A 27,443-nucleotide genomic window follows, 5' to 3' on the forward strand; every position below is an offset into this window, starting at 1 on the left:
CTTTACTACTTTTTGTCATCAACCAGTCTGACTTCTCTGTCAAAGATGATGAACTAACCAGGAGAGTTCCTTCTTTCAGTGACCTCATGCTGATTCTTAGTGATCATAGCTTCCTTTTTGTCATAAACACAAACTATCTTTTCTGTCTCCACAACTATTATCTCAGAATCGCTAAAGGAAGGAGACAGTGGACATCTTACCTGTATCACTCTATTACAACTTTGCTTTCTACAGATAAATTCTTTCATTTATTATTGAGTATGTCTACTGAGTCTTGAAATGTGCTTCTCCTAACAAGACAGACCTGTTTAAACAACCTGTTTCTTTTTTTTTTTTTCTTTTTTCTTTTGTCCTATCTGGCATTGTCTTGGAACCAAGACCATATCATTGACCTTGATCCACAAACATTAGCTTGAGATTTGGTCCTCAATAGGTCCTTGCTTAAGTTTCCTATATCTTCTGTAATAAAGTATTACAACCTGGGTCACTTAAAGCAATGGAGATATGTCATTTACTCATCTGGAGAACAGAAGTCTGAAATCAAGCATTTGACAGGGTCATGCTTCCTCTGAAATCTGGAAGGAATCTGTTCTTGTCTCTTCCTAGCTTCTGGAAGTTTCCTTGTAATCTTTGGCATTCTTTCTCTTATAGATGCCTCATTCTAATTATCCATCTTTGCAAGGTGCTCTTCCTGTGTCTCTGTGGGTTTTTAAAAAATATTTATAAAACACATTTTTGGAAATATTTATAAAAATATTTTAGAAATATTTTTAATTAAATATTTGATGTCAAGAGTATTAATGCCCAACAATGGGTACCACAGTTCTTCTGTGAAGTTATTAGTGTGGGAGGCTCATAATTTTTTGTTTTAATTAATTAATTTATTTAAAAGCACAATGACAGAGAGAGAGAGAGGGAGAGGAAGAAACAGAGAGATATTCCATCCACCAGCTCACTCTCCAAATGGCACAACAGCAGGAGCTGACCCAGGCTGAAACCAAGAGCCAGAAACTATCTGGGTCTCCTCCCACATGGCTGGCAGTTGCCCAAGCACTTGGACCATCTACCTTTGCTTTTCTAGGTACCTTAGCAGAGAGCTGGATTGGAAACAGAACAACAAGGACTCAAACTGGCACTCTGATATGAGACATGGGCTTTGCAGGTGGTGCAAAGTGGCATGACATGACCATCTTCTTGTAAGAATATTAGTCATGTTAAGTGAAGGGCCACCATACTCCACTTGGCCTTATCCTAACTATATGTGCCATGACTCTTTCCAAATTGAGCCACATTCTGAGGCACTGAGGACTAGGACTTCAATATGTGTTTTGTGAAACACAACTCAAACCCTAAGAGTCCTCAATTAATGTTTTTACAATAATAATACGATGAGCAAAAAAGGTTATACAATCAGAGGACCCAAAAAATGTCATACCTGGTGGTTTCTACTTGTTTCTCTTTCTGAGGTTCCAAACTGTAGCCCATTTCTGTCTTATCTTTTCATCAGTCAGCTAACAGGTAAGACCCTTTTCAGATACAGCCCAGGATTCTTAGGACTTTTTACTCTCTAATAGTGGAGTTTCAGGGAACCATTTTGCTTGGAGTATTGCCTACATTCCATAAATACAATATGAATGGGCCTAATCCTGGAACAATACAAACTACGTGATCCCTGGACAAGTCACCTAATCGTGCTTCTGAGTAATACTACTTCTAATCCTTTGAGGTGTTCTAGCAGCGTGAACAGAGTGGGTAGTGACAAAAAGAAATTCAGGTCATTTCACCATTTTTTTGGTAGACTCCTTCTCTTGCCTTCTCTTCTCTCTTTACCTACTTAAACTTGAAGCCTTACTCTTAGGAGTGTGTACTACACACAGGTAAAAAAAAAAAAAATGAAATCCTGTCACTTGCAACAAAATAGATGCAACTGGAAAACCTTATTCTTAGTGAAATAAGCAAGTCCCAAAAAGACAAATACCATATGTTCTCCCTGATCTGTGAAACTAATAGAATACCTAAAAGATAATCTATAGAAGTGAAATTGACACTTTCAGATGAGATGACTTTGAACAGCCCTTGTCTCGACTGTTGAGGAACAGCCATTTTTTTTTTTCATATTATTTGTTGAACTCTTTACTTAGTGTAGGGTTAATCTTACATGTATAAAGTTAATTGAAAATAGATCTTAGTAAAAAATAAGAATTGGAATAGGAGAGGGAGGAGAAAGAAGAGTGAGAGCTCACTATGTTCCTAAATTTTTATTTATGAAATACATGACGTTTGTACACCTTAAATAAAAGATTAAAAAAAAAAAAAACCAAGAGCAATGCTGTTAATGTCTTTATGAAGGAAGGGAGCTCAGGGCAGTGCTGCTTGAGACCAGGTGAGAGAAAGAAACCCAAGGAGGGGGTTATAGCTACTTGGGTGCCCTGAGGTATCACCCAGCATCCAATAGGGTCCTGAACTAAAGCCTTAGTGTTAGGGGGAAATATTTACATCTCATTGGAGGCCTTACCCAGGCAAAGTCTGAAACTAGGGGAGAAGAAAGAAGGTATGAATTACAAGTAATTAAAATCACTAGGTGAATGAGCATATATGAGTTGCTTTCACCTTTCTTTCTAGAAATATTGCAGGGATTTAATGTCTTGCTCTTTGGGTAAGAATTGGAGCTACACAACTATTGTGTATGGCCCTTAGTGAGAAGCAGACTTACTGCAAGGTCAATGTGGATTTGGAAATAGAATCACAGACAGAAGAAATAGCTGTAGCCCCTGTGATAGGGTAGTTTTTTTTTTTTTCTCAAGTTACTGAGCTAATTAATTGAATCTAAAACTGAAACTGGAACCCAAATTTCCTGAGTACCTTTCATGTGCTCCAAGTTCCTGATGCCACCTCTCTGTAACTACAAGACTTCTTCATTCCTGGAAAGGAGAGTCAGTTTTAGCTTTCAAAAGATTACAGAGATTTTCAGAATCAGGAACAAAGTCTTGTGAACAGTGAGTGAATCACATACGCTGGAAGTATACAAAGAATCTACTGTAAATTAGTAATGTTCCCCATTCGAACACAGACACTCAAACCAACTTTATATTTTTTTAGTGCTTTCTTTTTTTAGAATTGGTCTGTTAACTGACAGATGCCTTCAAAATCAATTTGCCTGGAAAATTAAACTGAAATTTAAAGTAAAATTTTATTTTTGCTGAGAGGTTTTAGTGTACCTATATATTACCTGGGCCTTAATATCAATTTAAAGAAAACCAAAAGTATGCTACTGTGACAAATGGTAATTTTTTTTGGTACAATAAAATACCTTGCTTCGTGTTCTGAGAATCAGCTTATGGAGAGTACACAGAGGCATTTTTTTTTTTGGAGGAAATTTTGGAGTGGAAAGTGGGTTTACCTATATTTTTGGTATTTTTCTCTCTCACATTCTGTACTCTTTGACATTTGTATCCTGTATTCTGTATCCAAGTTTGGATTTCTAGACATCTTTTTGAATTGATTAGGCTCCTTGAAGCTGTAGATTAGTACTACCTATCAAGTTTTAAATATTCCCAAAAATTTTCATGTATTCAAGTGTTTTGTCTTCTGTGCCTAATATTTTCTCTCCTTCTGGAGTTAAAGTTAAAAGCATTCTGATTTTATTCTTTTATCACTTACTCTTATCTTTCCTCATTGCTTTATACATAATATCTTCTGACTTGTTTCCTGATTCACTAATTTTTTTGTATATACTATAATCTTTATTTTTAAATGTGATGTGCCAACTTAGCATTTCCCACCAACACAGGGATTGAAACCGTCACTGGCTTTACAGTCTTTGGCTTAGGTACTGTCTCTGTAGAAGCCTTAGCTGTCACCATTGCTGTCTTCTTAGATGCGTGCTTAGCCCTTTCTGGCTTACTTGGTAGCCCTGATAGATGGTTCCTGTTGGACCTTTCTAACTTCAGATTTCTGATTTCTCTGTACCAGTGTATCAGCAAGAGATGGACCAGTGATGACCCTCTGGAACCTGGCTGTACCTCAGGCTCTTCATTTTTGAATTTCTTCTGACTGTCCCATTTTATGTTTTCTTCTGTAGAGGACAGTCCAGTTTATCCTCCAAGGATTCCTCTTAAAAAGAAACGCAGACTCTCATTTTGTATTAAGAAATTAGAAAAACCCTCGTGAGGCCCTGGGTAAAGCCTCCTGTGTCTGGGTTAGATTTTGTACTGCAACTGTGCAGTTTGACCTTCATGGCGATGCAGCTAAATGTTTGATGAATTCTGAATTTCAATTATTATAATATTCATTTCTTTACATAGTTTCTTTCTTCCTGTAGTCACTACTATTTTTCTTTTATTTCTTTAAGCATAGTAAATATAATCAGTTTGTAGTCTGTACTTGATAATTCTGGTATTTAAAACCTTTGTAAGCATATTTTTTGTTTTCCTTGTTTCTTTTAGTGCCTTTGTTGTTATTGTTGTTTTAATTCCAGATCATTTTTTGTTTCTGTGCTGGTCATTGTCAAAGAAAACGTTTTCCAAGGTAATATAAGGTGATAACAAAGGAATTTGCCTCCGCAGAAGATTTACATTAGTTTCTACATAGTTGGTAGCTCAAAAAAACAATCCAAGATCACTTTAAATCAAATTCAGAGGTTGAGGTTCTTTAAGTCATCCTTTGAATGGAAACTTGCCTGAAAATCTCTGTGAATGTTGATTAACATCTTGCTCACCTTATCCTGCGGATTAAACCATTTAGGGTCACAGTTTATTTTGAAGTCTCTTTTTCAATTCCAAACCTATGATACAACCTGAGCTTAAGTTCCTATTCACTTCATCCCATGAAGTTGTCAAAACAAATGTTCAGTCTGTCTGAATTGTCAAATGCCCCAGAGCAAAACCAACTTGCTTTCTAACTCTTTTCTTGAGGTTCGCATTTTTTATTTTAATTTTAGTCTGGTAATTATTAGTGTTGTTCTAGGTCATCATAGTGTTTAAGTTAGGTTTGTCTAGTAGTTTTAGTTGTTTTCATTAAAGGAGTTATCTCAATAACCTAGCCCATCCTTCTGGGAGACCATAAGTCTACAACTGAGTTTTTGAGAGTCTTTAGATGCAATACAGTGGGAAGTTTAATTTACGGTCTTTTCAATGACTTTTTCTAAAAGAAGAAGCTTACAAGGTACACACTATCTGGTTAGATATATTAGCAAGGATTCCTGGGTCTCTAGTTCTTCAAAGTCAAAAACAAATGAATTGGAGTTACTGCTGAGATCAGCAAACATCTTTACTCAACAGAGAATGGCACCTTCAACAAATCTTGAGTTTTTTCCTATATATTGCAGGCAAAATTTTCTGATGAAGAATAGGTCTCTTCTGGCATGCCTAAGTGTACACCTATATTCTGTGGGTGGTTTGGAACATGCGTTTCTATTCACAAACAGGGAGGCTGATGAGGGCAAGGACTCTACCCATTTAGATTCCCTGGGGAGTAATCAATCAATAGTTATTAAACAATCATTTTGCTTAGTTCTTACTGCTATACTCTTTTGCTATCTGAGATCTAGAAGTACAATATATGGTCAATGCCCTTAAGCAGGATCAAATCTTGCATGAAATTGTCATGTCTTTTTGGCTTCCAATTAATCTGGCAGAATTTCTGTTTTTTCTTTGTCCTACACGAATTTCAGATTTTGAAGAGTTTTGAGGAAATTTCCTTTGATTAAATTCAGGATTTGAATATTTTCATGAATATCACCAAAGTAATATTATATACTTCTCATTGTATCACATTAGAAGGCACACATATGGTGTTGATTTATCCCATTTCTGTTCATTTATTCTGTTTCTGCTCATTTGGTTAAAGTAATTTCAGGAAAGTTTTTCCACTATAAATTGATTATTTTTCTCTTTGTAGTTAATGAACATCTAGGGGATCTTTTAATAACATATAATTACCCTGTTTGTCATCATATTTGACCCCCTAACCTCAACATCTACTATGATTCTTGACTAAAGCAATTATTACTGTGATGTTTGCCAAATGGTAAATATTTTCATCACTTTTATAATTAGTTGAAATTCCACTCTGAGGAAGAGCATTTACTTTTCCCCAATTATTTATTTACTCAATTATTTATATCACCATGGTCTTATTTTACTCTAAGAGTTACAATCAACTACTATCATTACTGTATGTTTTTCCCATTTTGAGAATGAGGGACATGTTTAGTGCCTTGATTATGATGTTGGTATTCATAAGTCACAACTCATCAAAATGTATTACATTAACTGTATAAAAATTTTCCTATCAATCATACATCAGTAAAGCTTACATTTTTCCTTAATTTTGATTGAAAAATTAAATTCGTCAACTAGTATTTACCTTTCTAGACATAAGTATAAGGGCCAATGTTGCGGCATAATGAGAAGGCCACCAGCTGTGATACCAGCATCCCATAGGGGTGCTGGTTCACGACCCAGCTGCTCTGCCTCCAGTCCATCACTCTGCTGGTGCACTTGTGAAAGGAGCAGAGGATGGCCCCAATACCTGGGTCCTATCACCCCTATGGGAGGCAAGATGGACTTCCTGGCTCCTAGCTTCAGCATGGCCCAGCCCTAGCTATTACAGCCATGTGGGGAGTAGACTAGGGGATGGATGATCTCTCTCTCTCTCTCTCTCTCTCTTTTGTCTGTCTCTCCCTTTCAATCTATAACTCTGACTTTCAAGTAAAATAAATAAATCTTTAAAAAGACATAAGTATAAAATGGAGAAAAAGAGAAGAAATAGATAGGCACTGGCCAGTTATTCTTCAATGTCTCCTGCAGGTAAATAATTGAAATGAAATGGATTTCAGGTTCAACATGAGCCAATCCTTCCCTTTAGTTAAAGAAGAGAAACTGTCATTATAAGAGGAGAAAATTTCCAAGCAGTAAGAGCTCAATGATCTACACTGATTCGGAGGATTCAATATGGGCCAAATTTCTGAAATATAAAATAATTCAAGAAAATTTTGCTTTCTTTCCATCAAATAAACTGGTTACTAAATTTACCAACATTTTTGAAGTAATAAATACATCAAAGAAACACATTAATGCAAGAAAAAATTGCTGCTAAAATAGTGCTCATTTTAAAATTTCCATTTTTTTCATGATCTTTTTGAAGTACCTTATGTATTTTAATTATTTTCACTGACAATCTGTATATTTAGTTGTACTGCTTGGAATTTTAAAGTAGCTAACATCAGTTTTAATCATTAATAGCCTATAATAAATGTGATAGATTTCATATAAAAATAGTTATCATTTGATCTTTGCACATTTTAGGTGTTTATTGCTTCAATTCATTTAAGTGAAAGCTTGTTGGAGAAAGATATGAAAGGCAAAGATGCTTTTAGGCCAGACTTTGACACAGTTCCTACCTACCTCACCTGTTGTTAACAATTCTGGGATGACTGTGAAATGCATAAATAAGCAGTAAGCAGTTTGTACTGTAAGGAACAGGTTCAAGCCCTATCTATTAGCAGGATTGCAGAGGCTAATGTTCTGCCTGGAAGGGGAAGGGAGTTTTCAGTGATTGGCCTTGACATAGAAATTAAGATGACTTTTGGGAAATGAAGGAAATTCCAATTTTGCAAACTTGATATAGGAAGCTATATTGCTAAAATTATTTTAAAGAACATTTAATAAATCACCTTTGTTGTAAAGAAACAGACTCAGAGTTATCCAAGAGAATCCAAAACTATCACCACTATTACTATTCTGGGGAATCCTGCTAATATTCAAAGACCTGTTTATCAGCCAAGCCTCCTTAGTTCTTAGGTGTAGCTAAAGACAGGGAGAGAGGTCCCAGGGGAAGCCACAAGGAGATAGGAAGGAAGTAGCAAGGAGATTTGCAAACCGAAAGATGCAGGGCATTTGCAGAGTTAATACACGGGGTTTTCTGCTTGGATTGGTTGTTCTCTGCTTATTTTGATATTTCTAGACCATTTCTTCTTCAACATGAATGTAATAATTGAATTTTAGTCATATTTTAGAATTTATTGTGGTTTCTCATCTCAGTATAGATTGATAGATGGAAAAATTTAAAAGAGGTAGAACTGTTTTCCAGTTCCTCATACAAAGTTAAATTAGTACCTTGGTCTTTCTTTCTTTTTTCTTTTTTTTTTTAAGATTTTATTTATTCATTTGAGAGATAGAGTTACAGACAGTGAGAGGGAGGGACAGAGAGAGAGGTCTTCCATCAGCTGGTTCACTCCCCAAATGTTCGCAACACCTGGAGATGTGCCAATCCAAAGCAGGTAGCCAGGAGCTTCTTCTGGGTGCATGTGGGTGCAGGGGCCCAAGCACTTGGGCCAACTTCCACTGCTTTCCTAGGCCATCAACAGGGAGCTGGATTGGAAGTGGGGCAGCTGGGACTTGAATCGGTGCACATATGAGATGCCAGAGCTGCAGGCAGATGCTTAACCTACTCTGCCACAGCGCCACCCCCGTACTTTTGTCTTTCTTAATGTTTAATTATCATTCATAGGACTTCCGGTATCCAGAAGGAAAACTGTTTCCTTTGACTATGTGATGTAAAAATGACTCAAATTTTATTATCTTTTAAGATCTGTGCTAATGCAACAAAATTGAATCACATATGGAAAATGGAATACAGCTCTCAATTCTAGTGCAATTCAAAATGATTTTCATTACACATTTTACCAATTTTCAGGGCTTATTAATGAATACTATGTGATAAGATCATAGAGGGCCTGATGAAGAAGAGGAGGCGAACATGCCATGGTGTCTTCTAGAGCTTTCAGAAGCCAAGAGGCTCTCAATTCCCAACAGCTCTCAATTTGCAGAGTCATTACTGCTGGAACACTGGCTGAATCATATAACAACAAATTGTTCTAGAGTTTGCATCCTAATCTCAATCCGTTTTAAGAGGGCCATGCTTTTATGTCTTTTGTCTCATTGGATGCATTGGGTAGGTACTCAAATAAACACAGGTAGAACTGAATATTAGGTTCCTCCATAGAAACGAAATCAACAGGAGATTTACAGTTAAACAGGAAGAGGGTTATTATGAGAGAATGGATTTTAGATGGTGGAGGCTGAGAGTCCCAGGGTCTCTCACCTGGAAGTTGGAAGTTCAGGAAACACAAACAGGAAGAAAATATTTGCCTTTCCTCCATCTTCTTGTTCTATTTGTACCCTTAGTGGATTAGGTGCTGTCCACTCCTATCGGTGAAGGCACTTCCTTTCTTTTTTTTTTTTTTTTTTTTCAGCTAGACTGGATTTATTCAGAGAAAATAAACTCACAGAGGTTGACCAACTGCCAGTGTGTACATAGACCAACACATGACAGAGGGCCCAGACCCAGCAGGCTGGGGCTTTTTATATCTTAGGTGGGCTTGGAGTGGGGGTTGGGGGCAGTAGGTGGATATGAGCTTCTGCATACTAGCTCTTCAAGTTTGTCCCACTGGCTTCCAAACCTGGGGAAGAATGCAGGGGGTGGGGTGGGGAACAATACAGGGTATGAGACTGAACTGGTAGGGGTAACAAGAACCTAAAATGGCTGAGGCCTATGTCCTTGTCCCATCAATCCTGACTGAGAGTATAGAAGAGGAGATGGGAGAAGATGGGGCACCGGCTCCTTTATGGCTACTTCCTACTGATATGGGGCATGGATGTGAGGCAAGGATCTATACTTGGCATTGGATGGATTAAAGAACAGCAGTCTTGTGTTGTTCCTTCATGATGGCTTGGGATACAGCAGTCATATGCTCCTGTAAGCCTTTTGAAATATGCTAATTATACATGGTAGAAGTAGGGGCACTATTATTATGAGGATAAAAGGAGAAATTAGAACCATTGTTCATGGTGAAAATGATGGCCAAAATTAGGACAAAGGGGAAAATAGGAAAGCAAGAGTCCTGTCCATATGGCTGGTTGCCAAAGAGAAAGAACGCTCCCATTTTGTTTAGTGTGCATGTGCTGGCAAAGAGCTGTGGGATGCAGTTAGTCTGGCCTGCTACTAGTCCTGGGCTCCTTCGTTTCCTCCCTCTGCTTATGGAAACCTTAGCTACTGTCAGGGGTTTGAGCAAGGATTATAACTGAGTTCTTCAAGCTGAGTAGGGGTAGAGTAGGGACCTGTGGTCAAGACAGGATTCCAACAGAAGGTAGCCTCTTGAGGGGCTGCAGCACCAGCTCACAGAAACTGTCTCCATTCGAGGTTTCATGTGCATGACCATCAAGAATTTTATTACCTGGAGCAAATGAATCTAAGCAGATTAAATATACAGGGTCTAAAACTAAGGACACAGTCATTATTAGAGGACCTAAGAAAGGAGGGAGTTTTGCCAGTGAGAGGCAAACAGAGACTGACAGGAGGGGCATGATAATAATCAGGTGGGCATTACAGCTTGGCTAGGTATATGTGAGGTCCAAACCTATCTATCTCTTCACATGTGGTACTAGATGAGATATCATAACGGAAGTGTGAACCTTCTTAGAGAAGGCGCCCTGTTGACTTCCATTACCTAGGTGGCCTGGGAGGAGAGCTGGCCTGCATAGGAGGCTGGTATCAAATAGGTAGCATCTCCAAAGCAAATCTATAGCTCTGCTTAGATTGCTACTGACCGACCCTAGGCTGTCCCCCCTGATGGCAGTGGTTACTAGGGAAGATGGGCAGAGTGAAGGGCTTTTTCAGCTTGAGGCCAAAAGAGTCTGCAGTTCTGACCTAGGAGTCCTTCAATTCTTAGGGCAATTCCATTTCCAGTGGCTTGGCTCTTGGCAGAGCTGACAGAACTGACAGCTGCTTGCCTAATGCCCCAAATGCTCATATCAAAAACAGGTGCCCTTTGGGGGTGGACTGGCCTTGTTGGGTCTTCTGGATAGCAGATCACCATGTAAAGCAGCCATTAGTTGGCCTCCCACCTATCCTTACACTGTCCCCGCTACCTCACTCACTACTCTTCTTCCTGGTCTTTGTCAAAAGGAGGCCACAGGACCTGATTCTGTGGCACAGCCTGCAGTGCCGGCATCCCATATGGGAGCTGGTTTGAGTTCCAGTTGCTCCTCTTCTGATCCAGCTCCCTGCTATGGCCTGGAAAAGCAGTGGAAGATGGCCCAAGCCCTTGGGCCCCTGTACCCATGTGGGAGACCAGGAAGAAGTTCCTGGCTCCTGGCTTTGGATCAGCTCAGCTCCAGCCATTGCAGCCATTTGGGGAGTGAACCAGCAGATGGAAGACCTCTCTCTCTCTCTCTCTCTCTCTCTCTGTCTTTACCTCTCTATGTAACTGTACCTCTCAAATAAATAAAATAAATCATAAAAAAAGTAGGCCACAGAGGCAGCCTCTAGGAATGTCAGCCAAGCGGGTGCTCAATCCGGCCCCTAATCTTTGGTGGCCTGAGATAGAAATCTGTGGCCACAGGCATGTTATGACAATATTCTTCCTGTGAGATAAGATGATGCCCATGAGCAAAGCTGTGCCCTCCTAGGTAAGATCAAACATTAAGACCACCTTCAGACCAAACTGTCTTGTATACGGTCTAAAGATCAAGCCTTATGTCGTGATGGTGAGTTCTAGAGAATAGAATCAGTTTTTCATCTTGAAGAGAAGAAAGGAGTGAGGAAACAAGTCTGGCTTCCCAGATTGCTCAATATCAAGTGAAAATTTAGCAAGAAATTTTAGCTGTCAAATAACTTATGAAAACATTTACCGAAAGGTCCAGTGCCTTCTATAAATTTTAAGAACACATATTTCCTGAATATCTAACACAAGTGTAAGCCAATTAAAACATGTTAATAAATTTTCCCTGTAGACATACAATATGTACACACGTATAATACATTACAGGAAAGAACAACAAAACAGTTTCAGGTCTTAGCAAGGAGATTTTGGCTGCCACTAGACAAGGCAGGAGACAAGATAGAAGGGAGTTAGGCATGAGCATTTTTTGGAGCAAAGTTGCTCAGAACTTACCATTGTTCTGGAGTTTTTCTTTGCTATCCCTGCCAAAAATATTACCGGAGATGGCTGGAAAGGTGCAATGTGCAAATGTGGCTCCATTATGTTAGGTTTTAGGATTTTAGTGTTTGCAGAAGAAGAGGAGGTGGCTAGTTAAGACGACTTTATTTTAGGGAATTCAGAATGTGGGGGAGAAAAGGAGGATAGGAGTTGAGGGTAGGCGTGGAGGGGTGGAGGTAGGGGTGTTCAAGTCAGGCTTCATTGCATTTGAACATTTGAACAGCAGGCAGAGTCCTCTCCAGAGCTGCTTGTTAGGAGAGGTGCAGGGCACAGCATAGACCCAGCTGAGGTGTGCAGGAAGATGTGAGAAAGACTCCTGGGTCATTGTCTTAGGAGCCTGGAATGTCCCAGGTATGGGGCTTTCCAGAGCGATAAACATTCTGCTAGACTTTACACTGTATCCCTATGCCCAGGAGGAGAGAGTGCAGGACAGAGGAGGGGGAGCAGTCAGAAGAGAAGAGAGGCAGTTTTGACTGCAGGTGAGGGGGAGTGGGGAAGAGCCAGACAGGGGGCAGGGAGAGTAGGGGGGTCCTGTTCTTGAGGTGGCAGCACCCTGAGGAAAGAGCAAGAGTGGAAGAAGGGAAAGTCGAGGGCTCAAGAGGAGGCTCCAAGCCTTCCTCCTGCCTGAGGGCTTGGAAGGAGGAACGTTGACCTCAGAGGAGGAGGAAGGCTTAGGTGTAGGGGAATCAGGTGGGTCTGCTATGGAGGAATGGCCAGATGGAGGCTCAGCTGCATCCTGGGGCGGGTAGAGTGGAGGTTCAGTATCACAGAGCGAGTGGGATGAGGGAGAGAACAGTGGCGTGGAGGGCCTACGGGGAGGTTTTCTTTTCCCCTTGGGGAGAATAGGGTGGAGGGGTGGCAATTGCACCTGTTGACATTGGTGGGGCAGAAGAGAGGAGGCGTTAGAGAGGAGGAATGCAGTGAGTGGAGGGCTGTGTTTTCCTGAGATGGCTTCTCAGATGGAGAGGGAGAGGGAAGAGGTAAGAAGGTAGAAGATTCAAGGGGAGGCTCCAGGCCTTAGGGAACTCTGATCATTTGCCATTTCTCTGTATATAGTTATGAAAATCTTGGAGAATTTTGAGATGAAAATGCCAAATTAAAATCATTGTCCAATTTATATTGAGGCCAACTTTTAGTACAGAGATGAATTAAACACCTCTGCTTTACCACCCCCTCAGGCCCAGCTTGTGCGCGTCTTTTAGGAGGTAGGCCAGAGGGGTGTCAAAATTTGGAACCTATGGATTGTTACAGTTGATTTCTCAACAATGTTGCAGTGGATTCATTTCTGAGAGGAACAGCCTGGTGGGGGCAAGAGGCGCGAGTCACCACACAGACCCCGGGAGTCGGGTGAAAGTGGGCTTGAGGCGAGCAGCCCACAGACTCATTTATTTCAGTTGGTACAACATCTTCTATAGCCAAGACCAGCCAATCTAGTCAAGGAGCGGTCTATGCCCCAACCAATTACAGCCTGTTGCCAGGCAGTTTCCAAAGCCATCCAATCACAGCCTGTTGCCAGGCAGTTTCAAATCCATCCAATCACAGCCTGTTGCCAGGTGGGTTTCAAAGCCATTCCTGAGTAACTGACGCTCGCTTGCCATCGGCCCCCTTGGCATGGCCTTCTCATTCTACCACAATGGATTAAGAAAAATATGGTCTGAGGGAAGAGGATCCTTTCACAGGGCGTCCTCGTGAAAGAATCACCCCAACCGAGAATTTAAGTTCTGAGTTCTCTGAGAGAGCAAGAATCCTCATGCTTAGACCAGCATCCCAGTTCTAAGCTGTGGCAGGTGAGTGTTTCCCCCAAACAAGGGAAACCAACCGAACACCCCAGGTCTTCCAAGGGGGGATGAACCAGTGATGAGCACTGTCCCAGCGCACTTGATGTGACAGAGACCTTTCTTACCAATCTGTTAAGTTGAGAATTAGGTCAGATGTGGGCATGTAGTGATTAGATCTGGTGAAGGCTTTGGCTGTGAATTTGTTGGAAAATGAAAAGTGCAAGTGGGAGTGAGAACGTGCTCTGGAGAGGTATCTCAGGGCTGTCTGGGTCAGAAGGTCAAAAGGAAAGAAGGGGCAGATAGTAGGATAAAGAAGTCAGGGCTGGGCAGAGACAGTAACAAGGGGAAGGAGTTCAGAAAAGAGAACCAAGTTCAGAGGAAGGGTGGGGGATCACAGCTCTTACCCAGAGACCAGGTCCTCCTCTCCCCTGCTCACACGAGGCACTCAAATGTAAGAAAAAAAGGGCACAGATTGGTACCTCCTCACATGGGGTACCAAATATAGGAAAAAGAGGTGCAGAACAGAGAGGAAACAGAATACAAACTCGCAGCCAGATAGAATTTATTCAGAGAAAATAAACTCACAGAGGTTGACCAATGGCCAACGTGTACACAGACCGAATACATGGCAGAGGGCTGTTATTAATATAAAGAGAACAGATTGCATGCACTCCATAGATACGGTTTCAAGAAGACAACCACACTTCCCTCCTTCCCCCCCCAACTCTCCTCCCTCTGCTTCCTCTCTTCCTTTCATAATTTTAATCCACTCTGCATTCACAAGCTTAATGCATCACTAAACATAATACCCAAGAAGTAAAAAACAGGAAAATCACAGTGATTATTAGCATTTTTTCATATGTCTGTTAGCCATTTGAATTTCTTCTTTTGAAAAATGCCTGTTCAAGTTCTTTGTCAATTTCTAGCTGGATTGTTTCTTTAGTTGTTGTTGATTTTCTTGAGCTCTTTATAGATTCTGGATATCATTCCTTTATCAGTTGCATAGCTTGCAAAGATTTTCTCCCTTTCTGTCAGTTGCCTCTCCACTATGCTGAGTGTTTACTTTGCAGAAGAGAAGCTTCTCAGCTTGTTAAATTCCATTTGTCTATTTTGGCTTTGATTGCTTGTGCTTCTGGAGTATTTTTCAAAAGTCTTTGTCTATGCCCATGTCTTACAGAGTTTCTTTGATGTTCTCCACTAGTAATTTGAAGGTATCAGTTCATAGATTTAGATCTTTGACCCATTGTGAGTTCATTTTTGTATAAGGTGTAAGGTAGGGGTCTTGTTTCATACCTCTGTAAGTGGAGATCCAATTTTTCCAGCACCATTTGTTGAAAACACTGTCCTTACTCCAGGGATTATTTTAGCTCCTTTGTCAAAGATTAGTTAGTTGTAGCTGCATGGATTCATTTCTGGAGTTTGTATTCTTGTCCATTGGTGTATATATATCTATTTCTGTACCAGTATCAGGCTATTTTGATTACAACTTCCCTGTAGTATGTCTTGAAATCTGGTATTATATTGCCTCTGGCTTTTTGTTGTTGTTGTTGTATAAGATTGCTTTGCCTATTTGGGGTCTCTTGTGTTTTCATATTCTTTTTGATAAAATACAACATTCTTTCATGATGAAAACCTTTAGCAGATTGTGTGTAGAAAGAACATTCCTCAACACAATCAAGGCAATTTATGACAAACACTAGGCCAGCATCATATTGAATGAACAATTCAATATATCAAATAAACAATGTGGTGGAAAGTGTTAACAATAGACTTGGTGAATCAGAATAAAGAATATCTGAGCTAGAAGACAAATATTTAGAAATATCTCAGACCAAAAAAGATAACAAATTAAAAAAACTAAAAATAATGTTTGAGATTTATGGGATACTATCAAATGACCCAACATATGGGTCTTAGGAGTTCCTGAAGATGAATTATAGAATAGATTAGAAGGCCTATCCTATGATATAATTACAGGAAAAAAATCCCTAATTTGGAGAAAGGGACATCCAAGTACTTGAGGTATATAGAACTCCTAATAGACATGACCAGAAAATATTTTCACCATGACACATTACAGTCAAACTTTACGTAGTAAAACATAAAGAAAAAATTCTAAAATGTGCATGAGAGAAATGCCAGATTAGTGTCAGAGTATCTCTAATTAGACTGACAACTGATTTCTCATCAGAAGCCTTTCAGGCTAGTAGATAAGGGAGAGACATAATCCAAGTTTAAAGAGAACAAACCTGTCAACTCAGAATACTGAACACTGCACAACTCACATTTATGAATGAAGGTGAAATAAAGAGCTTCCATAACAAACACAAATTTAATGATCCTGTCACCACTCATCTAGCCTTAAGGATGTGCTACACGTAGAAACAGAAAGTCATCATTATGAATGAATGTGAAGGCAGAAAATTTCCTGGTAAAGGTACAAAGAAATCCAAAGCAAACAAAAGGAACAGCCTCTACTGGTGTCAAAATGCCACCTTCTCTGTGCCAATTGCAGGTCACTATAGTTGGAGGTGGAGAGAAAAAGAATGCTTTTTTCATCTGGGTTAAGCAGGTACCCTGCCCCTCACTGGGGCTCCAGGTTGGACTAAGATATTTTGGTCCACAAGGCTCTCCCTCCAGCAATATCACCAGCGCCACAGGCTGCTGAAGTCTGCTCTCACGTCACTCTTCAAAGCTGGTGTGTCCTCTAGCTCTTGGCTACAGAGATTGTGTGAGGTCTCCTTGCTCATTTCTGTGCATCCACACCTTCCATGCTGATCCACAGAGTCCCTCTTCCTATTGTAGAGTTTCCACCTCAGATTTCTCTCCAACTCTTCCCTGGGAATGTACTTTCTCCATTTTTTTCCTTCCATTTTTCCCTTGTCTACACCAGCATGTCTTTTCCTTATTTAGCAGTCTTAAAAATCTCAATTTCTGCCATCCAAAGAACTCAACTAAAAGACTATTGGAACTCATATAAGAGTTTGGCAAAGTAGCAGGATATAAAATCAATAAACAAAAATCAACAGCCTTTGTATACACAGACAATGCCATGGCTGAGAAAGAACTTCTAAGATCAATCCCACTCACGATAGCTACAAAAAAATCAAATACCTTGCAATAAACTTAACCAAGGATGTCAAAGATCTCTACTATGAGAATTACAAAATTTTAAGAAAGAAATAGAAGAAACACAAAAAATAGAAAAATCTTCCATGTTCATGGATTGGAAGAATCAATATCATCAAAATGTCCATTCTTCCAAAAGTAATTTACAGATTCAATGTAATACCAATCAAAATACCAAAGACATTTTTATCAGGTATGGAAAAATGATGCTGAAATTCATATGGAGGCACAGGGGACCTTGAATAGCTAAAGTAATCTTATACAACAAAAACAGAGCCAGAGGTATCACAATATCGATTTCAAGACATACTATAAGGCAATTATAATCAAAACAGCCTGGTACTGGTACAAAAGCAGATGGATAGACCAATGGAACAAAGAAGAAACACCAAAAATCAACCCAAACATCTAAAAGCAACTTATATTTGATCAGGAGCTAAAACCTATTTTAGGAGCAAGGACAGTCTATCCAACAAATGGTGGTGGGAAAACTTGATTTCCACATGCAGAAGTATGAAGCAAGACCCCTAACTTACACCTTACACAAAAATCCATTCAACATAGGTAAAATATTTAAATCTATGACATGACACCATCAAATTATTAGAGAACATCAGAGAAACCCTGCAAGATATAGGCACAGGCAAAGATTTGTTGGAAAAGACCCCAGAGGCAAAGGCAGCCAAAGCCAAAATTAACAACTTGGATTACATCAAATTGAGAAGTTTTTGTATGGCAAAATAAACAGTCAGGAAAGTGAAGAGGCAACCAACAGAATGGGAGAAAATATTTGCAAACTATGCAACCGATAAAGGATTAATAACCAGAATCTACAGGGCTGGCACTGTGGCTCACTTGGTTAATCCTCTGCCTGCAGCGCCAGCATCCCATGGCACCGGGTTCTAGTCCCAGTTACCCCTCTTCCAATCCAGCTCTCTGCTGTGGCCTGGGAGGGTATTGGAGGATGGCCCAAGTGCTTGGGCCCTGCACCCACATGGGAGACCAGGAGGAAGCACCTGGCTCCTGGCTTCGGATTGGTGCAGCACCGGCCTTACTGGCCATTTGGGAGGTGAACCAACAGAAAGAAGACCTTTCTCCCTCTCTCTCTCTCTCTCTCTCTGTCTATAACTCTACCTGTCAAATAAAAAAAATAACCAGAATCTACAAAGAGATCAAGAAACTCCACTACAACAAAGCAAACAACCCACTTAAGAGAAGGGCCAAGGACCTAAACAGACATTTTTCAAAAGAGGAAATCCAATCGGCCAACAGACACATGAAAAAATGTTCACAATCACTACCAATCAGGGAAATGCAAATCAAAACCACAATGAGGTTTCACCTCACCCCGGTTAGAATGGCTTACATACAGAAATTTACCAACAATAGATGCTGGTGAGGATATGGGGAAAAAGGCACACTAATCCACTGTTGATGGTAAAGCCACTATGGAAATCAGTTTGGAGATACTTCAGAAATCTGAATACAGCCCTCCTGTATGACCCAGCATTCCCACTCCTCGGAATTTACCCAAGGGAAATTAAATTGACAAACAAAAGAGCTATCTGCACCTCAATGTTTATTGCAGCTCAATTCACAATAGCTAAAACATGGAATCAACCTAAATGCCAAATGAAGGAAGACTGGTAAAAGAAATTATGGGATGGCCGGCGCTGCGGCTCAATAGGCTAATCCTCCGCCTAGCGGCGCCGGCACCCCAGGTTCTAGTCCCGGTCAGGGCGCCAGATTCTGTCCCGGTTGCCCCTCTTCCAGGCCAGCTCTCTGCTGTGGCCCGGGAGTGCAGTGGAGGATGGCCCAAGTGCTTGGGCCCTGCACCTGCATGGGAGACCAGGAGAAGCACCTGGCTCCTTCCTTCGGATCGGCACGGTGCACCGGCCACGGCGGCCATTGGAGGGTGAACCAACAGCAAAGGAAGACCTTTCTCTCTGTCTCTCTCTCTCACTGTCCACTCTGCCTGTAAAAAAAAAAAGAAAGAAAAAAAAGAAAAAAAAGAAAAAAGAAATTATGGGATATGTACTCTATGAAATACTACACAGCAGTAAAAAAGATGAAATCCGTTCATTTGCCACAAAATGGAGGAATCTGGAAAACATCATGCTGAGTGAAATAAGGCAGTCCCAAAGGGACAAATATCATATGTTCTCCCTGATCTGTGACAACTAACTGAGCACCTAAAAGGAAACCTGTAGAAGTGAAAATGACACTATGAGAAGCAATGACTTGATCAGCCCTTGTCCTGACTGTCGAGGAAAAGCTTACTATTTTATTCTTTTTCTACTTAATACCATTGGTTGAATTCTTTACTTAACACATAATTATTCTTAGGTGTTGAAATCCAATTGAAAATTGATCCCTGTTAAAAATAAGAGTGGGAATAAGAGAGGGAGGAGATGTACAGTTCAGGACACATTCTTCGGACTTACCCCTAAAGGTAAAAGCTTGCTTTGGGACTCCAAATCCCATTAAGTTGGCAGGTACCAATGCCATTTTACCAGTTAATATAATCAGTTTAAATTAATAATTGATCATAAAGATATGATTAAGTGTCTAAGGGATCACATAAATAAGACCAGTGCCTGCTAATAAAAATTGATAGAATTAAAAAGGAGAGAACAATCAAACATGGGAAGCAGGACACCCACAGACTCATAGAGTGACAAATGCCCTAAGCAGCACTTCAGCCTCAGAATCAGCCCTTAAGACATTTGGATCTGACTAAAAAGCCCATAAGAGCATTTCAAGCATGCAAGTCCAAGACACTGTGGCAAAAAATGACCTACAGGAAAGATCTCTATGCATGAGACTCCAGTGGATAAAAGGAACCATCAAATAAGGAGGTACCTTCCTCTGAAGGGAAGAGAGAACCTCTATTTTGATTATGGCCTTGTCTAAATAATGTCAGAGTTTGTGGACTCAAGAGGATTACATAACCTTGGAAGCTCATGACAAGAGCCTCAGGTGATCACTGACGTCATAAATAAGAGTGTCAATTGTTAAATCAACACAGGAGTCAATATGCACTTGCTCCTCATGTAGGACCTCTATCCTTAATGTTGTACTATGAGAATTAATGGTAAAACTAGTCTTCAAACAGTACTTTATCCTTTGTGTGTCTGTGTGGGTGTAAACTGTTGAAATCTTAGAATAGAGTTGGTCTTATGTATATAAAGATAATTGAAAATGAATCTTAATGAAGAATGGGATAGGAGAGGGAGTAGGAAGTGTGATGGTTTGGGGGTGGGAGGAGGGGTATGGGGGGAAGAACCGCTATAATCTAAAAGTTGTACTATGAAATTTATAATTATTAAATAAAAACATTCTATAACAAATCCCTATTCCTATATTTCCAAGTGGAATTAAGTTCAAAGAATCTAGCTCACTCAATCAAATCTAATTTTAACTAGAGAAGCCGAGACTGAGCACAGACATTTTTAGTTCGGTGTTGCTATTGTACTGGATAATTGAAAAGTATTCTTTCTCTGCTGTCGCCGCGGCACTGCCTGCCTCTGCCTGTGGCGCTGGCACACCTGGGTTCTAGTCCCAGTTGGGGCGCAAGATTCTGTCCTGGTTGCTCCTCTTCCAGCCCAGCTCTCTGCTGTGGCCCAGGAGGGCAGTAGAGGATGGCCCAAGTGCTTGGGTCCCTGCACCCACATGGGAGACCAGGAGGAAGTACCCGGCTCCTGGTTTTGGATCTGCGCAGCACTGGCCATAGCGGCTATTAGGGGAGTTAACCAACAGAAGGAAGACCTTTCTCTCTGTCTCTCTCTCACTGTCTATAACTCTCTCTCTCTCTCTGTCTCTCTCTCTCTCTCACTGTCTAACTCCAGCTGGCAAAAAATAAAATTAAAAAAAGTATTCTTCCTCATTTGTTATTCTTTCTCATTTGTTTAAAGGCTTACCCCATACAAATATCATGTTATATGCTGATACTTGAAAACATATTTAAATGGCAATTCAGTTCAAAAGTAGTCCCAAGTTATTATGTGGATAAAGCCTAAATTTGTCAACCAAGGTAGAATGGTTCCCCAGGAGGGATTGGTCCGGTGTTTATTTTTATTAAAGATCATTTGACTGATTTTTAAGTTCTTATCTGAACCTCTCTCAATTATTGAACTTCGTATCAAATCTTTTGTTAGATGAATAATCAAAAGTATAATAATTTCTCTGTTCTATATTGTATTAGGTTTTAGTCAGGGTCCATACCAAAATCTAAGAACTTAAGAAAATTACATCCTTGGGAACTGTTTTAACTCAACACAGGCTGATCTTCCTGGTTTGCTTGTTTGTTTGTTTGTTTTTAGGATTATGAAATTGACCTGTTTGGAAGGGCACACAAGAAGCAGCCTCATGGATTCTGAATCTATATGTGCTGAGCAGATGTCATAGAAGTCCACTGAGTAATCTTTAAAGCTGAGTGCTATAAGATCTTTGCTTGGTGTGAGAAACTCTTTTTACAATGAAAACCACATAACTGACTTTTCTTTTGAGTTGTGGTTTCCAGAAACCTGAAAGCCAACTTATTTTCCACTTCTGGCCAATTATATCAGACAGTATTGCTTAAGTATTTGTGGGAGTGGTTATGTGTGTGTGTGTGTATAAACGAGTACTTTCACTTTTATATTGCCCTAATTTCTTATTTAGCCTTGATATTATGTGTTGCCTAAAAACACCCTCAAATTTTTTAAAGTCTCAAAGCATGGGGAAATATATTTTAAAAAATACTCTATTTTAATAAATTTTTAAAAATACTCTATTTTGAAATATCATAAACTGATTTACTTGAATCTGCTTAAAAACAGGCCCTAAATTGCTTGTAAGAGTCATTGGGAAACACTCAAGGAACAGACACAAAGCCCCAAGACTATAAAGATTTAACAATTGTTAAGGATAATAGGTTTTTCAAGTGAGTGGAAATAGGCAAAGTCCTTTTCAAAGATTCAGGAATATTCATTGCTTACTATTCCCACTGAGGGCCAGCTTTTTAGCACAGAACTTCCAAAATTTCAAACTATTTGCCAACAGAGCAGGTGAAAACAAGACTGTGAACAGTATCTACTGTGTAACATCCATAGACTTGGCTGCCAAACTCTATTGAAACTAAATAATAAAAAAGTTTGTGCTGTGGAAGGAGCTTCTGTTTTCTAAGTTTTCAGGCAACTGCGTGCAAGTTCCAGATCTGAGTACTTTCTCTTCTGTTGCTAGAATGTAAGTCATGCCCTCATTAAGACACTTGTGGCTTTAGTATTCATTAGATTCATATGACTGTGTTATAAGCATGTGAAAGCTAATCTTTCCAGAGAAGGCTTCAAAAAAAATTAGGGTTGCAATATTTATAGAGCAGATGGATGAAAATGTATTTGCTGGTTCTTTTTTATATATAAAAAGGTAAATTTACAAAGGTAGGGAAAATGGTCAACAGTGACCTCTTTGAAACCTGAGGAATCATCTTGAACTCACCCAGTCATTTGACAAATATTTGTTGAGACTAGACTCAGTTCCAGGTATCTTCGAATCTATTTTCAGCGTGGAAACAATGGATAATACAAACCAACATGTTACAAGATCAAACTTCCAACAACAGTATTAGATTATCTGAGGTTTTCTTTAAACAGACATGCTTTCATGAAAGTTTTACAGCTAAATGTGAATATCATTAATAAGATTGGGGGCACTTACCATTTTAATTAATCAACTCAGTTATTGGATGATCTGTCAGATTCCTCACAATTGGTACTTCTCTTCCTCCTGATAGGTAAAAACTAATACTTTTTTTCTATTTAAGAAGTAAATACGTGCCCTTGTAAAACAGTAAAAAGAATACAGAAGGATGTGTATTACCCACAACCTTGCTGCATATATATAAATATGGTTAAAATTCTGTTATATTAATTTCTAGTATTTTATATATTTATATATTTTGTTCATTGGGAAAAATTATATATCTTTTTAAATTGGAATTATTTTCTAAACATTTCTCATACTGAAAATTCTTTGAAACATGTTTCTGAAAAATTATCAAATTCTACCCACTGATTGTTTCATAAATTAACTGAATGACAAATATTTAGGTTGTTTCACTTTTCACTACCCTTTAAAGTAATGTTACACTTAAAGTCTTTTAGCATATGACTTACCATATTAATATAACCAGTATACAAGTAAGGGACCATGACATTTAATATAATAACTAACTTGAATTTAGGTATCTTAGGTTGTGGTGTACCACCACCAAAATCTTTGGTTCCTGGCTGGATCATTATTGCTTGGATTAAAAACTCTAATTTTCTGAAAAGTTATCTTGATATAACAGATCAACATTTATTTCTGGATGGAGAAAGCAATCTTGCTAACAGGAATAATATTATCTCTTTCTTAAATATGTGGCATTTTCAGGTCAGCATGCAGTATAAGCATTTAGAGGCCAATAATGTGGTGAGATAACAAGGAATCTGGGTCAAAATTATTTGATCATTTTTGCTCAAAACTTTTCTTTTCCCTTAAGTTAGCCACTTTATTTTCTATTTTTCCTAAGATACACTTCTATAATCCAACATGACAAAGTTGAAAGTTTATAAATTAATGCTTATGAATCAAAAAGATAACAAGGTAAAATAGGTTTAAGATAAAATGCAGAACTATGTAACTGTGTACAGATCATGTAAACCCAAATAACTCAATTAACCTTGTGGGACAAAGGACTTTGTAATATCTTCATTAGAAACTTGTAAAGCAGTCCTTTGGATTTCCAAGAGAATGAACATAAATGGAATCTTTCTGTAAGAAAGACTTTGCATCTATTACTTATGCATAGGGCACACAGTAGGACCATTTTGTTATAAGTCAAATAATGTTACACTTTTCAATATCATGTTTGAAAGATTATGATGTTATTAAATAGCAAGTAGGTGCTGGAGGATGCTTAAAACTCTCTCTTCTCTTCCCACAGGCCATTGTCATGTCAACATCATGTAACTGAGCAAAGTGAAGACTTGGCAAATGTCTCTGTATTTTCATTTTAACAAAGCCATATCACATTAATCAGGCCCAAAATGGATAGTGTTTTGCTCATTAAATGTATTTAATTTTCCTTCAAGTCACCAAAGCCAGGGGATAAATATAAGAGCATTAGTTGACTTGATGTTGTTACTTGAACTAAGTAATAAATGATGGTGTGAATGAGCTAATCCATTCTACATGCTCTCATGCCCCTTCCAAAATAAATCCAGTATCAAATAAGAGTATATTACCAGCTTAAAGTTGAGGAAGTTTTCATCAGAAGCAGAAACAGGAAGATGATAAGAATTTTGCAGTTAGTTTCTCAAGCATTTTAAATATTCTGTTGCAAGAGGAGCTTTGAATTCTCTCATTTGAATCTTTGCCCATAGTAATTTTCAGAGGTATGCTATAACTATTAGGATGGAAGATTGTGTGATGTAGTAAAAAGGACATGGATGCTGGAGTAAGAGAAGTCTCAGTTTGTATGAACAATCATCTATGAAATGAAGATAATAATAACAACTTTGGATGATTTTAATGAATTACATTTTGATTAGTATATGTCATATGTCTGATCTATATCTATGTAATATGTCTATAGTAAATGCTCAACACAATGGTGGCTGCTGTTTTTCCTTAAGTTTTTTGTATATATGTGTGAATGCATGGTTATTTAATAAAAGCCACTGCATTCTTATCTGACTTTAATGACTCCATGCAGGTATTTCAGTGTGCAGTGACTTGCAAAAATTGCTTCTCGTGTGAATTGAAAACCTAGAAACTCTTCAAAGCAAAGATTTCTCCATTAGTTGTGAAATAGACGTGTCTTACAGAAACTGTTAGCAGAGTGGTTGATTAGTAACAAAAATTGATCTATTTGCCACTAAGGACAGTATTTGGAAGTTAAAAGCCTCCACCCCAAGAATAGATTTCCAATCTTCTAGTTACACACAAAGTGCTCAGAGATTGTATCTTATCTTTTCTATTAAAAAAACAACTCTAGAAATCTATATTCATTAATCAACTAGAAAGCAGGTTTTGAGACTCCTTCTCTTGAATAATAAATTAATTGAGGGAATAGGGGTGCGTATTGGAACCTCCAAAGTGTCCATGTGTCGGAAGCATGCCTAATCTCATACTGGAAACCTTAGCCTGGTGTCACTATGCATGCTGGAAGCCGTGGTACTTTGGTGTGGAAAACAGTTCTTCCTTTTGAGGCTGTAAATGTTTCTCAGGAAGCAGAAAGCACATCTCTAGTGTTTAAACCAATGGATTTCATCTACAGCTGCATATGAGAATTTCCTGGAGAGATTTTAAAAACACAAAACCAAATAGATCAGAACCTCTGGATATAGGGACCAGGTACAGCATATTTTGATTTAAGCCAGTGGATCTGAAGTTAGCATACATCAGAATCACTTGGAGGGCTTGTTAAAACACAGAAGGCAACTGCATTTCTAATATGGTGCTTTTACATTGTGTAGGTGCTCTAGAAATTTCTGCTGAATGCATATTGCTAACTTTCCATTTGAAAACAAAATTGTTTAACAAGGTTGATTAACTGGCATTCATGGATGGGCACCATGGACCTTGAGCTTCTGAAGTCGACAGCACTATTTCATGGGAGTGTGCCTACGAAGATAGTTCCTCACTTTTATCAGGTTCTTAGAAATGTGGACCTAGAAATTTCAGGAACTAGAAATGTGACAAATCACTCTTAGGGGAATTAAATATCATTTTACTTATGTCTTTGTCTTCACTAATAGAACAAAGGAAAAAAGTACTCTTGTTTTCAAAAAAAGCAATTTTAGTATTGGCAAGCATGGAAAGCATTTTATTTTGTTAAAAATAATAGGCCAGGGGGATGGTGTTGTGGCACAGCAGGTTAAGCCTCACCTGTTAAAGTTAGTATCCCAGGGCTGGCACTGTGGCGCAGTAGGTTAATCCTCCGCCTGCAGCACTGGCATCCCATACAGGCGGCGGTTCTAGAGCCAGCTGCTCCTCTTCCAATCCAGCTCTCTGCTGTGGCCAGGGAAAGCAGTAGAAGATGGCCCAAGTGCTAGGGCCCCTGCACCTGGGACGAAGCACCTGGCTCCTGGCTTCAGATTGGCACAGCTCTGACCATTGCAGCCATTGGGGAGTGAGCCAGCGGACAGAAGACATTTCTCTCTGTCTCTCCCTCTCACCATCTGTAACTCTACCTCTCAAATACATGAATAAAATCTTAAAAAAAAAAAGCTAATATCCTATATGAGCACCAGTTCCAGGTCCTGGCCGCTCAACTTTCCGTGCAGCTGTCTGCTAATATGCCTGGGAAAGCAGCAGAAGATAGCCTAAGCACTTGGGCCCCTGCACCCACTTAGGAGACCGGGATGGAGTTCCAGGCTCCTGGCTTCGGTCTATCCCAGCCCTGGCTGTTGCAGCCATTTGAAGAGTGAGCAAGCAGATGGTAGATTCTCTCTCTCTCTCTCTCTCTCTCTCTCTCCCCTCATTCCCCTCTTTGAACTCTGCCTTTCAAATAAATAAATCTTTAAAACTAGTAATAATAAACCAGCTACTAATGACTAGCTTTTTCATCCAAGAGTCTTTTTGTAAATGAGAGCTCATTATTTGATGAATACATTTATGACTGTTTTAATTTGAACAGCATTTGTTGCAGTTTGAAAATTAAAGGTTAAGACTTTCAGCTTCTCAAAGGCAGGAACCTTATCTTGTCATCTTTTCTTTTAATGAATTTTTTTTTTTTGAGACGCAGGAAGAGGAGAGCGAGAGCGAGCTCCCATCCACTTGTTCACTCCCCAAATGCTTACAACAGCCAGGGCTGGGCTAAGCCAATGTGGGACCTGGAGACTCAATCCAGGAGTCCCGAGTGAGTGGCAGGAACTCAGTCACTTGAGCCATCACTGCTCCCTCTCAGGGTTTGCACCAATAGGAAGCTGGAATCAGCAGCTGGAACCAGGGGTCTGACCCAGGGACTCCAGTCCTAACCAGCATCTTAAATGAAGGCTCAGCGTCCACTCTGGTCACCTTCGGGCCTGCCAAGGAAAGGTGTACGATGATTAGCTGCAAGTCGAATGGTCCTGATGCTACACATTATTCAGTTCTGGAAAATCGTACAGAGGTATTTCTCAGATGCAATCTTTATGGTACTTTGTAATTAGGAATTGGAAAAGTTTTTCTGAAATACTCTTCTTCCTTTCTCCCAGCCAATCTCTGCTCTTCAAGACTCAGATTCACCTTCCCCCAAAACAAAATATTCTCACCAAGTACTCTACTCTTTGACAAGTATATAATAATAATAATAATATTTTTTCTAAATATTTGCTATTACTTTTCTAATGTTTGGCTTTTATAAACTCTTGTCTTCATGAGGCAGATATTTCTGTTCGGTGGATATGTCAGTGTTACACAGTTGTGCCATATGAAACAGATCAATGACTATTATAATCCCAGTTAGTAACAGAGTGGGGATGCTCAGAAAGGAGTCCCTAGCCAATGATAATCATCCCCAGTATAGT

At 39.3% G+C, this 27,443-nt stretch overlaps 1 long non-coding RNA gene across 1 annotated transcript in view; it reads left to right on the plus strand.

The window, feature by feature from the left end:
* Positions 1–21,490, plus strand: part of LOC149126472 (uncharacterized) — a 25,198-nt gene extending 3,708 nt beyond the window's left edge. The window contains exon 2 of the long non-coding RNA XR_016233749.1: positions 21,231–21,490. This is a non-coding gene — a long non-coding RNA (uncharacterized LOC149126472). The remainder of the gene's footprint in view (positions 1–21,230) is intronic.
* The last annotated feature ends 5,953 nt before the right edge of the window (positions 21,491–27,443 follow it).

Source organism: Oryctolagus cuniculus, chromosome 5 (assembly GCF_051225735.1).
Source record: "Oryctolagus cuniculus isolate XC-2025 breed Fujian yellow rabbit chromosome 5, ASM5122573v1, whole genome shotgun sequence".
NCBI lineage: Eukaryota > Metazoa > Chordata > Mammalia > Lagomorpha > Leporidae > Oryctolagus > Oryctolagus cuniculus.